The following is a 14,998-nucleotide window of genomic DNA, read 5'->3' as shown; positions in this document are numbered from 1 at the left end:
AATCTTTACATAAGTTTGATAGTGACTAGCCCATGCAACTTTAAATTATTCAAGTGTAACGTATTTTGGAATTTTTCAGGAAGTTCCAGGTGGTTAGTGTACAATAACAGAAAGAGTAATTCTAGTCAGATCACACATTGCCTTTCAAAAAATATTCAGTAGTTTTTTTGCACTTTATATCCTAGATCTTTATTATACCTATTGTAAATCCCACAGACTTTTTTTGATTTTGTTTGTATTCTTAAATTAAATTGAAAGTCACTGAAAATGGCACTGAGGAAAATTATACCTCCCTAGTGTCTACTGTGAGAACCACAGGATTCAGGCATCTCCAGTTAGTGTTTGCTGTAAGAGATGTGCCCCTTGGCAAGCCAGGGTTAGCTTGAAAGACCTCGCTGACATGGGGGTCAGAAGACCTGAATACTAATCTCAGAAGTGTCACTTACATTTGGTGTCCTGAAAATACCACCTCACCTCTCAGAGATGCGATAACATTCAGGTCCCATCCACTATCAACATCCATCACTCTGTGAGTCTACCGGTTGTATGCAAGCTTCCTGCAATGTACAAGGAGCTCTGTGAAACTCTGTTTCCTCAGGCTGCTCATGATGCTTTCAAATCTGTTGGGTCTCCCTTCCAGTAAAGAGGGAAGCACAGCCTCAATCAGTTGATGGTCACTGTTTCAGACTCTCATTCTTGCCTGGAATAGCCCTAGCTATGCATAATGTTGGTTTTTTTTTTTTTCTTTCTTTCTTTTTCCCTCTTATTTTTGTAGCCCAGGAACCTCAGCTTTCACCTTTGCCCAGCCTCCACACCATGACACATGACTTTCCATCTTTTTGCAATATCTAATTTTAACTGTTCCCTTTCTATCCCTTTGGGGTTTTCCAGTATGTACCCTTTGGTAACATATCAAGGTGGCTAGTAGCTTGATTGCTCTACTGGTTCTGGGCAATGTATTTATAATTGGGTTGGAATTGCAGGAAATAATAAAACCAAGGAAATGTCAAGAAAGGTCCTAATGTTGGTCCTTGACAGGCAGGTGTTAGTGAGTAAGTATAAACTTTGCCAAAGGAACTATTCATTAAAAGGAGCTGATATGGAGAAACACTGTGGGAGCCTTAGAGAGTCCTTGCATTTACCTCACATCATTCCCAAGCTCCATGCCTGATTGAATCTGTGAAACGTGCCAGGTCATAACTGGATTCCTTGTCATTCAGGGATAGACGATAATCAGTTTAGATTGCTTTCTTGGGTCCATGCAAAATTTGAAGTTTTAAAATAGTTTCAAAACATTGTGATTTTAAAAGCCACTTTAAGTATGTTCTAGGATTTACCGAGTTCCAGCTTTACAAACTGGTTTTTAATTTCTCTTTGTTCTTTTATCGTGTGATGACTCCAACTTTCAGACCTTAAAGTCATAGAGGTTCCCCTAGAATCAGGACCCCTCCTAGGCCCTGCACATCTTGAATGTCCCTGTTGGGGAATTAAATGGCCTCAGGTTTTGACCCATGCAGGCATTCATGGAATCTGGAGATGGGTGGGGCTGGACTGGCCCATGGCTGCAGACAAGGACAAAGCAAAACAGGATCTGAATCCCTTATTAGGAAGACCTTGGGAAACTGAGGTGGGGAGATCAGCTGTAGAAAGTCTTTCCAAAACATTATGCCACATTCTATTTGCAACAGAATCCCTAGCAAGGACAGTCCTGGTAAAAACATTGAGCTTGTTCAGGTATTTTCACATTAAACAGAGCCTTATTATTATTATAATATTTTTGTAGTCATTTTTTTTCATCAAAAGTAGCTCATGCATTATTAAAAATGGAAAATGCAGAAAATAGCAAGAAATAAATGATGATGTAAGTGTAAAGGAACCAGGGAATGAGCCTCAACATAGGACTGTCTGCATAGACGTACAAGTTTGGATCTCTGAGCCAATGTGATGTTCAGGTTTTAGGTGTTCCTCTAAGTAGGGAAAATAAAGGAAGGAAAAGAAATGTATAGGATTGGGGAATCTGTGCATAACAGCATCTTGTGGAGGAAATTGTTATTTTAAAAATACCGTTTGTGAATTGAGAACAGGTAGAACTGCCCACCATAGAAGGAGAATGCATTGTCTACAACAATGAGGTTTTCAAAATTGTGAAGAAACAACCTGTGTTATGATGAGAGGCTCTCTTTCTACAAGGAACACAACAAGCCCTCTTGCAGTAGTCCTGGGACTGCAGGATACAGAAGCTAGAAGATTTCCTCCAGTGTACCGTGTGCTTTATGAGACAGGAGTGCAGACCAGAGGCCACTTCTGTCAGTTTTAGATACAGTTTACAGTGGGCTTCTTTTTCCCCCCCACACAGTGCTGTAGTTCTTTAACAAAACTCCACCCTATCTTCCTCTAGCCACAGGACTCTGTTGACCCATTCATTTCTCTATTCCCACGAAGTCCCAAATTTACTCTTCTTCCATGAGCGTTGCTGTTGTTTCCAGTATCCTCAACCTCACCTTTCCCACAGACAATTATAGACATTCAGGAATAGACGTTATTTGTGAGTGTAAAATATTTAAAACAAAAATGTAGCGAAGAGAACAAGGATGGTAGGAAGTTATGGCAAGGAGTGTTAAAGTGCTGTGGCATTGCGTGCACATTCTTTTGCTGTGGACATGCTCACCACTTCTGCCAGGGACAAGCAGGCCATTTTAAATGTGCTATTATTGCACTTGGTACCCTGAAGTCCTGTCTTAAGCCACACCTTCTGTCCTTTTGACCATCCACCCACTTACGTATTTACTGAATGTCAACTTCATCCCAGGCCCTCTGCCAGGTTCTAGGATGCAATGATGAGCAAATCAGACATAGTCCCTGTCCTTATCAGATTTGGTGTGTGTGTGTGTGTGTGTGTGTGTGTGTGTGTGATTTAGGATTTAATGATATTGTTACACAAATATATAATTCAAGCGAGGCTAAATGATACTTGGGAAGGATTGAGTGAGCTATGAATAAATTTTGGCTGATGTTACAAAAGCAATTCCTTTACACATGGGACCTAACATTAAAGGAGAGTGAATCAGCCCCACTTAACCTATTTGGGTTTGATATTTTGAATCATAGAAACCAATACTACAGTAAATTCTAAGTGAAGACTGATTTAATTATGATTCATACATCTCTAGTCTGTTACTTAACAACTTCATAACTTTCCTTCAGTTTCTACAAAAATGACTTTCTGTGAAAATGGGTGGAATTGATTATCCCTAATTATCTCATATTTAGCTGGGTTTCTATATATTCTTAATTTATTTGCCTTGAAGAAATCTCACAAATCACCTGAAAAATATCATCTGGTATATAAATGAAGAAATTTGTTTATTCCCCAAACTAGAAGACTGAACATTCAGTTGTAACCTCATGATCATGATAGAGACACAGTGTATTCAGCACATAGTAAAAGGAGCCATTGAATATTTCACTTTTGATAAATGTGTTTCTCAGTTCCTATGGTTTGGTCATGCCTATGGTGGACAACCCAGTAATATGAGCCAAACCATACCCTCAAATTACATACTGAAATTCCCTAAAATTCATCTGGAGCTACTTATGTGTTAACTGATCACTATTGCTATAGAAAATACCCTTTTAGTTTAATGGAGCTATTTATAGATCTGAATTTGATTCCATGTACTGTCAAATTTATACATTATATGAAAAAATGAATATGCAAGAAAATATTTTGATTATTAATTTTTTCATTACCTCCTTCACAGGTTGAAATCTAGTATATAACTACTAGTTTTTATTAGTTATACAATAGTTAAGTTTTATGGACAGATGAAGCAAGAAAAGGGCATTTAAAAGATAAATAATTCACTCAAGCCAGAAAGTCGCTTCTAGAGTTAGGCAAAGTACAATATTTTCCTAGGCAGCTTTGCCCTGTGCTTCTGTCAATGAATTCCATCTGCAGTTCCACAGGAGAGCATGCATTTTCACTCTCTTGTTATTAGGAAATACCCACATTTTGTAAACATTAGATTAATGTAGTAAAAAGTCTTGAAATACCAACTTTATTTTTTTTGTCCCCTTTGGTTTTATCCCTGGCTCTGTCTCTCACAGTACTCTTAGGCATATCTCATTCTCTCTGAATTTCAAACTTCTCATCTGAAAATATATATATAATAATGTCTCTGTTGAATACCTAGATGGGCAGCTGTGAAGATCAATTAAAATGACATTTGTAAAATTACTTTGTAATCTATAAAGTGCTAAAGAATTATATTATTATTTAAGTAATCCTTCTTTGATTTTCAGTGGAAAATTGATCTAGGGTAGAAAACTGCTTAGAATATAATGTTGCACCCAAGAAGAGTAGTTCTCAACTTTGGGCTGAGTTCAGAAGGTGTGTGGTGGGTATCAGGGTGGGAAGAGATAGAGGGAATGTTCTTAGCTTGAACAATACTACAGTAAATTGTCTTTATCAAACTCAAAAAACCTATTAGAACAACTTTTCTTATAGTGAGTCAAAGTTTTCCTTCTTTCCAGAATTGATTCTAGTTTTGACTTCTGGAGACACCCTTCCTTACATTCTTGATATTTCCTAAATGACAACACTTTATTACCTTTCATATTGTTAGATTTCCCCATCAGTCCAAGGAATCCTGTGACAGATAGAATTATGTGCCCCAGAAAAAAACATGTTCTTAATCTAAATCCCATTCTGTATATGTGAAATCACTGTAAATAGGGTCTTTTGAAGACGTTATTTTTAGTTAAGGTGGGACCAGCTGAGTCAGGATGGGTCTTAATCCTGTGACTGGAGGGCTTATTAAGAGAAAGCCATGGGGAGGAGCTGGAAGCTGGAAGTCAGAAGGAACCCAGAAGAGAAAGAAGAGGATATCACCATGTGACAGGAAAGCCAAGGAACCCAAAGATTGCCAGCACTTCAGAACACTGCCAGGCTCAGGAGAAAACAAGTCTTCCAAGCCTCTGAAACCATGAGACAATAAATTCCCATTGTTTAAGTGAACCCATTCTGTGGTATCTACATTGCAGCAGGGAAACTAAGATAAATCCCAAATTCTCCTTCAATCTCATTTAATCAAAGTAAGTGGTCCTTTTGGCTTCAGGTCACATTTAAAAATTTAATAAGTATATCATCTATATTTTAATTACATTTTTTCACAAATGGTAGAAGCATGCTAGTATATTCTAGGCTAGTATTTCCTCTTGGGAAGGATACAGAGATACATAAAATTGTGTTACCTGACTTCCACTTAGATGTCTTTTAGTCTTGGGGGGAAACGAGAGAATATACTGTAGTAAATCAGATAAAATAGTGATTTTGTTTGAAACAGTGCTAAAGTTGCACAACAGCCAGCCACGCAAATCAGCAAAAACCAAAGTTTAAAAGAAACCCTTCTAAATGAAATAAAATCAAGAAATAGTATTAAAAATTTTGCTTTTGCTTTATTTCATTGTCTTTGTTGGTTTTTCAATCCAATTTCTGTTTATGGGGAGAATTTTGAGGTATTTGCTAAGAAAGGTATGTGTGTTCCTTAAGAATTATAGTGTTAATATTTTATGAATATAAAACTTGGCAAGTTTTGGACAGTCTGAAAGGCTCATAGAGGCTTCTTATCAGAACAAGAAGAATAAATATAATGAGAAAATGAGATAAATCAGAGAGTATTAAGAACTTCTATGAAAAAGAAGTCTTTCATTCACCTCTGATGTCATTGGAATGACTTTTAAGCTGTAACTGAAACTTAAAACCCATGACAGACCCTCATCAGGTGTGATTTTAGTATTTTTAAGAGTTTTAAAGGTAGCAGATGAGAATAAAATAATGTAGGATTCCTTCCAATGAAAGGAATGTGGAGGCTCCATGGAATAGCTTTAGTGTCTTTGTAGTGCTCCAGTCTAAGCTCACAATTTCTGAGAGTCCAGTTCACCTGTGATCTTTGTGAATGGTGCCTCCTGGAGTTGTGCATGTGTAGTGTGGCATCCCAGCCTTAGAGCTAGGGTGGATGCTGTGTAAATATCTCCAGAGGGCTGAAGAACTGAAATACCAACAGAGCATATAAGGAATTTAACATACCTGTGTGTGCATATGTATAATATGTATGTATGTGTGTCATGTTAAAATAGTTATTTTCTATGAAACAAGTTTTAGTTTCCTCGGATAAGGGGGGTGAATTTTGAATGCTAGGATTTAACCCAAAGAGGTGAACTCTGTGGACTTATAAACAAACCTTATGATACACTTATTATAAGAGAGAAAATTCAGTTTAGCTTTAATGGTAGTAACAAGAATCACCTTGGATGTCTATAATTTTAGATTCACACCCAGGACAAAATTGTTTTCAAGCAACCTCAGCCTTAGCTAGCTGAGAAAGTATAGTTGCCTCCTAGAGGTTAAGTGTCTTTAATTCTGAGGAGAAATAAAATTCTAGCTCTTAGAATTAAGGGTGATGAAGCAAACCAAACCTACGATGCTGCTGTTTTTGCGGTGACACATAATTTGTGCAGATTTCACCATTTTAAGCTTTTTGTAAACTTATGGGAAAGTTTATTCTGTTAGAGTAAAAATTAGTACTTGATTAACAAATTGAATGATTTGTTTAAACTTGAATTGTTAGTTAAAATCTTACAGCATTAAAAATATATTGGAATGTATAGGAAATCCCAAAGCTCATCATATTTTTAAGTATAGCTTTATGAGACTTACTGAAATATGGAGGAAGACTTTTTAAATCATATGGGTGTACTTAAAAAGGAAATCAAATATATTACATTTGCAAATATGGTTTAAAAATACTTAAGGGACTATACAAAATTACATTGCAGACATCTCTTACAAATGTTTATTAAAGTAGACTCAATTGATTAATACAATAAGATTTATAAATTGAACTAAAAGCTTAAGGAAGAAGTGGTGAGTTTAAAAAGTTGAATATTAATATATCAAAATTCCCAATGAATAATCTTTTTGGTTTACAAATTCTATCCTCTATGGCATCAAAAAACTCAATTTGACAATATAGCTGTGGTAGTTTGGAGGTTGTACCCCAAAAGGATCATGTCTGTTTAAGCCATTCTAAATCCCCATTGTAAAAACCAACCCATTTCTGTTGTATTGCATTCCAGCAGCACTAGGCAAACCAAAACAATAGCTATTGCTTGAAGTCAAAATCATCTTTGGAATTTTTAGTTGCATCAACCAACATATTTTTTCTTCTTTTTTTTTAAGTGTGCATAACTCTGGGTTGGTTATCTAAGACTTGGACCCAAAAGTGTTTTGACTAATGCAATCAGATTTAAGAGGATTTTGGAGTCTGGGAGAAAAAGCAAGACTTCAGGAGACATGTTAGTTTTTGAGAGTATTTGGGGAAATAATGATTTTTAAAAAGTTATTTTGTATGCTTGAATAAAATTCCGTTTTGAGACTGAGAAATATTAGGAATCTGCTTTTGGAGACTTGCAGACAAAATGTGGAAAATGACAAAACTAGGGTTAACATATTGGTGTCTTTTTTTCTAGTCATTTACTATGTGTATGTGTGTATATGTGTGTGTTTGTATAAAATATGTAACAATATATATCACTATATCTATCTTTTATATTTCTCTTTTTATTTATATACACACAAACACACACAGCTGTGTTATCCTACTTTTTAAGTTAACTTTATATTGTGAGAAATCTTTATATCTATATACCAAAACTCTTTTTGTGGGTGAACCCACCCAGACTTTAAACATAAAGCCTGATCCCTGTCCATTGCACATTAATCACATAATGATCTTGATTCTCTACAGCCAATAGAGTCTTGGTTCGGCATGCATCTCTATCTCATGGGGTGTAACTGCCTGGGGTTCGAGGTTCCAAGAGATCCTGGCCCTTAAAATCTAGATGGCTGAGGATATTATCTCCTTGGTTTTCCAATCTAGGCCATGCATTTGACATGATAAAGGAGACAAAGATAAGGCACCTTTGAATCTCAAACTCAGGTACCATCATGACTTCTTCCTGCTACCCACAACAAGGGTTGCCAGATAAAATACAAGACATTCAGTTTAAATTGAATTTCAGATAAACAATGGATAATTTTTAGTAGAAGTATATCCTGTGCAATATTTGAGACATACTTATATTTTAAAAAAATCATTCTTTATTGGGAATTCAAAGTTAACTGGGTTCCCTATATTATTATTTGCTAAATCTAGCAACCTCACCAATTATACCAGGTTGGAGCAGGGTGGGTCTCAAAGTCCTGGTCAATATGTCCCTTCCTGGTCCACTTCCAATTTTCCCCATCCATTGTTGGGCCTTAAATATAGTTTGAAAGAACCTGGTCGAAGTAAAAGGTAATGAACTCCTGACCTAAAGTGGCTGTAAGGGGAATGGAAAAAAAAGATATAGGAACGAAGTACTTTGGATATAGAATCAAGTAACAAAGACTCAGGATAACTCAAAGTTTTCAATTCTATAGGAGAATGGTTATGCCATTAACAGAGACAGGAGAATGAGGAGTCAGGGCCAGTATGACATGCCGGCGGGATGTCAAGTTGAAGATATTAGGAGGTGGCTTATTTCAGCACCATTTCTGCTGAAGGTTTGCCTTATCACCTATCATTGTGTATTCATTGGAACTGCTTCAGAAAAGATTTGTTCTTTTTGTTTTTTTCACATTTGGAAGAACACACACCACATAAATTTGTTTGATGTATTCTCCCCTGCCCATACCCTACTCCCCACTCCCCACCACCCTTTTCTTTATACCTACTGAAAAAATCATATGCCTCTAGGAAAAATCTGAGTTCTGAAAATCGAGAATTTTGACAACCCCCCCCCCCAAAAAAAAACAACATTTAAAATACTTGGGTCTCAATAAGGAATGTATCTACCATTTGAGAGAAGGACTTGCCTAAATAAGGTCACAGCTGACCTGGGTGACTGGACTCAGTGGTTCACTGCATAGATTTATGTAACTAAATAGCATTCCACTTAACTTACTATTCTTCCCCACTCCTTGCCCTACCTCCCCCCTTTTGTTTTAACAACAAATGCCATTATTTATTTTGATGTTTCCCAAAATCAGAATGTTTTCAAACACAACTAAGATATAAAATACAGCATAAAATGAAATTTATACCTATTTCCTACATACAAAAAAACCTGTTAACAAATAAAATTTTAATGTCTAGTATAGCTAAGGATTAGGAAAAAGTAATATTTTCATGTATACATGTAACATTTTTGGAGGGCATTTTGGCAAAATGAATGAAACAGATTAAAAATGTTTATACCTATCAACCTAGAATTCCAATTTGAAGAATTAAATTAAAAAGAAAATATGCAAAGATATTCATACAAAGATGTTCATAGCAACATTGTTTATAATAAATATTGTAAAATACTTAACAGTTCATTAATAACAGATTGACTACATTATTTCCATATAATAAAATGATATCTAGATTTAACATCATTTCTAGTAGTTAATGACTTGGGAAAATGTTCATAATGAACTATTAAGTCAGAAAACCAGTTATAATATCCACAGTAGTTTTGTAATTTTCTTAAAAATAATACATGCCAATAATAATAATATATGCATTGATATGCATTCAAAAACTGGAATAATATGAAGCAAAATGTTAATAGTGATTGTGGGTGGAAAGTGATTTTCTTTCACCTATTTTTATTTTCCAATTTACTACAAATATCATGTATTAATTTTGAAATTCGAAAACATGCTATTTAATACTCAACTATTTAAATACAATTGTGGAATATTCTTGCATGCCTTTACAAATCAACTTCGATGGTGTAAGGAAAACTCTACTGAAAACATTTGCTTATTGACTTGTTTGAAAGTATACTAGCAGAAAAGAACTCAGTTCTGCAAACCTAAGAACCCACATAAAACTTCTGCGTTTGGAGAGTTGATATAAGTTTGAGTTCATTTAATCTTGTCAAAAGATGACTGCCAGCTTTTAAGAATATATTTTAAAAGTGTCTCTTAAATGCAAAAAGAAATTTTGGGACATAAAAATTGCTCTTAATATAACATTTTGATGACTTATACATAAAGAAGTAGAGAAATAGATTTAAAGCATAAAGATAAAAATGCTTTGCAAAATAGCCTTTAGGTTATGTTCTGATAACTTATAAAATAGCTTTAAAAAGTGAAACTAACCCAAAATGAGTCACTGTAACTTGTAAGTAGATGTGAGATGTCCAAAACAAAATCTGACCATTTTCATGCTTAACTTAGACCCAGTAAACCCCATAAATCTGTTCAGTCCCAAATCAAATGAAAATACTCTTAAACCAAAGTATAAAGATTCTTAAAAGAGAAAGTTTCTTGAGGTTATGGGGAACCGCAACATTACAGCCATCCAAAAAGCATTCTACAAGTCGGAATAGGCTTCTATTTTGGGTGAATCATTTTGAGTCCAATTCTCAGTGACAAAGCTGAAGTTATTCCTTTGGGCATTTTTGGGGTGGTCTTATGAAAAGAGAAATTTGTGTGTGGTCTGAGTTCCTATAATAATGACAAATGACTGAAAAGATCTCAGAAGGTAAGGAGATAATAACCCAAATCTCGTTTGGGTCAATGTTCTCTAGGGAATGAAATCTTCTTTAGGGATGACACAAATGGAATTATTTGGATTTATTTTGTTAATTTTAGAGTCAGTGTGATATCATCCCCCTGAAGTCTGCTAGTGAGTACTGATTACTGATTTAAAACAACTGCTTACCCAAGTAGGTTATTCTTAAACAACTTAATGCATTGCCTACCATTTACCATTGCTTTATTTTATGTTTGCCCAATGCTGCTGATTCTGTGTTTCTGAGCCAGTCTTCCTATTCACAGCAGGGCTTATGCTTCAGCTGTTTCTGGAGAAGGAGGCTTGACACATGGCTTCAATCTCCATTCTCCAGCAGCATTTTAAGTGAGCCAGTTGGCTGATCCCAGGTCTGTAAAAGCAATATAGGCTGTTATTCCTGTGCTAAATTGGGGTTTTGTTGTTATTACAAAAATGAGCTTCTTACAATATATGAAATGTATCGTGTGACACATGACAGAGAATAAAATATGGCAGGTTGAGTTATGTACCCCAGAAAAAAAGTGTTCTTAGTCTTAATCCCATTCCTGGAGTGTGAACCCATTGTAATTGGAACTTTTGAAGATGTTATTTTTAGTTAAGACATGGCTGACTGAATCACGATGGGTCTTAAGCCTAGTACTGAAGGCTTTATAAGGAGAAAACTAAGGATGAGAAGCTGGAAGCTAAAAGCCAGATGTTAACAGAATGTGGAGAAAGGAAAGGACATTGCCATGTGATAGGAAAGCCAAGGAACTCAAGGATTGCTGGCCAGCCAGAATGCTATCAACCATGGGAAGAAACAAGCTCTCCAGCCTCTGAAACCGTGAGCTAATAAATTCCTGTCGTTAAGCCAATCCAACCCATTGTATAGTGTTTGTCATAGCAGCCTGGAAACTAAGACAAAAAGTAAGACATGGGGTGGCAGATGTGGGGGGAGACACATGTAAATGATGACATAAATATAGAAAAATAATAACAGACCTGAAAATGTCAATTGCATATGGACAGCTATTACATAAGAATGGGTAACTCTTACCATTTCAGTCTTGTGTCTGTGTCTGTCTAGTGTAGTGTCTCTTCAAAACCTGGCATGGTTGTAGTGGTTGGTTCTATTAGAAGCAACTCATGAATAGCCCATTTCTCTCAGGATTCAAGAATATTTTTTCCTCAAGAATGGAAACCATCAAATGTATTATTCCATTTCCATGTTTCTTTGTATGGATGAAGTAAGATTTGAAGAGTCATAAATCTAGAGTTCTAAATCTAGCTCCTCTCTTGGTTGGTTATGAGATACCAGGCAATTAACTTACCCTTCTTGGACCTCAATTTTCTTGTCTGTAAAATGAAGCACTTGGAGCTGATAATTTCCAAGATCTGTATCCACTCTCATATTTGAAATCCATAAGTCATAAAAGTGGCTTGTCCCACCTAGAACACTGGTTCCTGGTAGTCTTCCAATAACCTGAAAGACTGACTCTAAATGTTGTTTTTGCTTTAGATCCTCTTTTTCCTTTCAACTCAGTCTTCTCAGGGTTTTAGGCTTAACCCATTAATCCAGTATGTCTGACATATATAACTATAGGCAGGGAAGAGAACACAACTTTCCATATAATGAAAAAAGAAAGTGAATGAGAAATCATGATAGGTGATTTATAGTTAAATTTTTCATTAAACAAATGAGTGATTTGAGGCAAGAAATTTTACCTCTTATGAACCAAGTTTCATTTATGGAAAGAACATAATATTTTCCTTATGTCTTCACAAGCTTTTGTAAAAACTGAAGGTTAGAATATTTTAAATAGGGCAAAGTGATATTACATGTTATGTTTATTAAAATGACAATAATATGACTAAATTTTGAAAACTTTAAAGCAATGTTATTATTTCTTGGATCAGAAAGGTCAGAAGGAATTTTTTAATTCAATTTTATTGAGATATATTTACCTACCATACAATCATCCAAAGTGTACAATCAGTTGTTCATGGTACCATCATGTTGTTGTGCATTCATCACCAAAATCAATTTTTGAACCTTATCCTTACTCCAAAAAAAATAAATAAATAAAAATAAGAATAAAAATTAAAGTTAAAAAGAACACCCAAAACATCCCATACTCCACTTCCCCCCATTATTCATTTAATTTTTGTCCCCATTATTCTCCTTATCTGTCCATACACTGTATACAGGGAATGTGAGCCACAAGGTTTGCACAATCACATGGTCATACCATGTAAGCTTTATAGTTATACAAGCATCTTCAAGAATTAAAGCTATTGGGTTGCAGTTCAACAGTTTCAGTATTTCCTTCTAGCTATTCCAATACACTAAAAACTGAAAAGGGATATCTATATAATGCATAAGAATAACCTCCAGAATGATCTCTTGACTCCATTTAAAATCTCTCAGCCACTGAAACTTTATTTTGTTTCATTTCTCTTCCCCCATTTTGCTTTCTCTATCCCATCATGCTGCATCCAGGCTCATCCCTGGGAGTCATGACCCATGTTGCCAGGGAGATTTACACCTCTGGGAATCATGTCCCACATGGGGGGCAGTGAATTTACTTGCAGAGTTGGCTTAGAGAGAGAGGCCACATCTGAGTAACAAAAGACATTGTCTGGGGGTGACACAATTATGAGCAGGCTTAGCCTCTCCTTTGTGGTAACAAGCTTCATAAAGGCAAGTCCCAAGATCAAGGGCTCAGCCTTTTAAATTGGTAGTCCCCAGTGTTTGTGAGAATATCAGCAATTCCTCAGGTGGGGAAGCTTAATCTTTCCACATTTTTCCCCAGTCCTTCAAGGGGGTTTGCAAATACATTTTTATTCTTTACCCAAATTACTCTGCGATATATCAAGGCTTCACCCTAACCTGTACAAAACAACCAGATCTTACTCCCTACTCAAAGTTCCATGTAATTATGGTGTTTGAATAAACTGACTGTACAAGTTAAATTATATAGCTTGCTACAGAAATTATAGATTTTGCACCAAATAAATGTCTAATAGAAGGAACTTGTATTGGTTTGGTATGATTTATTCATTTAACAAATACCTATTGAGTGTCTACTGTGCTCCAGGCTCTCTCTCAGTGTTTGGAATATATCAGTGTAAAAAATGTCAATGATCTCTGCCCTATACAGCTGCTAAGGGACACCAGTTTTTTAAAAGGTTTTAAAATGAATCTTTTCAGGGACAAAAATTGATAGCTGAAGTGTAATTCCTAATTAATTCTCCACTTTATTTCTTTCAAAATAAATACTGTATGTTGTTTCTCCAACCATCTGATAACTTGCTAAAGTCATACATATTTTGTAATGAACCTATTAATAAGTTGAATAAAGCACTGATAGTTATGTTCTCTTTTGGGGGCCTTTTAGTGAATCTCAGTGTCACAAGAAGATTATATTTGGACAATTGGAGGAAAGAACGACAAGTAATCTTTAAAACACAAGACTATAAAATAAAAGAAGCATATAAACATGCAGGCCAAAACAAACCTCATATTTTGTTTATTTGCATGTAAAATTATTAATCTGGTAATCATTCTAGCTTGTCATTTAGATAATTTAAACACAGTGTTCAATTTGTCAATCCTTTGAATATCATCAAACTATTAAACACATTTCATTTTATGTTTATTTTATTTGGTTGTTTCTGATAATTATATGTAATACAAGTAGAGGTCAATGGCATATAGTTACCTTGGTTTCACAAATCGCTTATAAGTTTATTAAAATGATTTTTCTCAGCTGGTAGAGAGCTGATAATATCATTTCACAAAATGTTAAGGATAGATTTTTTTCTTCCTAAATTCTGACACACAGTCTCATTCATCAATATCATTGTCAACAGCTAAGAGCTATGCAGCTGTACATATTTGGAATGACAAATTGGACCCATTTCCTTTTTAAAAAATTCTCCTTAGCAAGCTCTGTAGTTCATATTGAAAATAAAATTTGATGATTTTTTTTTTTTAAACTCTCTTCCATTTGGTTGGTGCTTTGGCAGTGGGTTGTGTTTTTGTATCCCAATGCTGTTTACTCTAGAGATCATATAAATACTAGGTTTTCAATATTATTCTTGTTATTAATTGCTTGAGACACCAATGTGTTGATAGGAATTTGTTAATGGATCCAGAGTTAGCCCTAGCATTCAGGTTCTAGTAATGTCATTAAGTATTGTGGAAATATTTGGAAAATCCTGAAGAGTATTTTTATTACCCTCAAAAGATTCTATCATAACAGCTACAAAAAGGATATTAAAAAGGGGCACCATTGTTCCTACCCTAAGGCAAATTAGAGATGAATCTGGTTTCATACATTTATAATAGTACATCTTAAATTTTCGGCCCCAGTGTTTCAAAATAGTTTTTGCGAGGTAAAAAAAAGAAG

This window comes from Choloepus didactylus, chromosome 7 (genome assembly GCF_015220235.1).
Source record: "Choloepus didactylus isolate mChoDid1 chromosome 7, mChoDid1.pri, whole genome shotgun sequence".
Classification (NCBI taxonomy): Eukaryota; Metazoa; Chordata; class Mammalia; order Pilosa; family Megalonychidae; genus Choloepus; species Choloepus didactylus.
The sequence above is the reverse complement of the archived record's forward strand: the minus strand, read 5'-3'. Positions refer to the sequence as shown.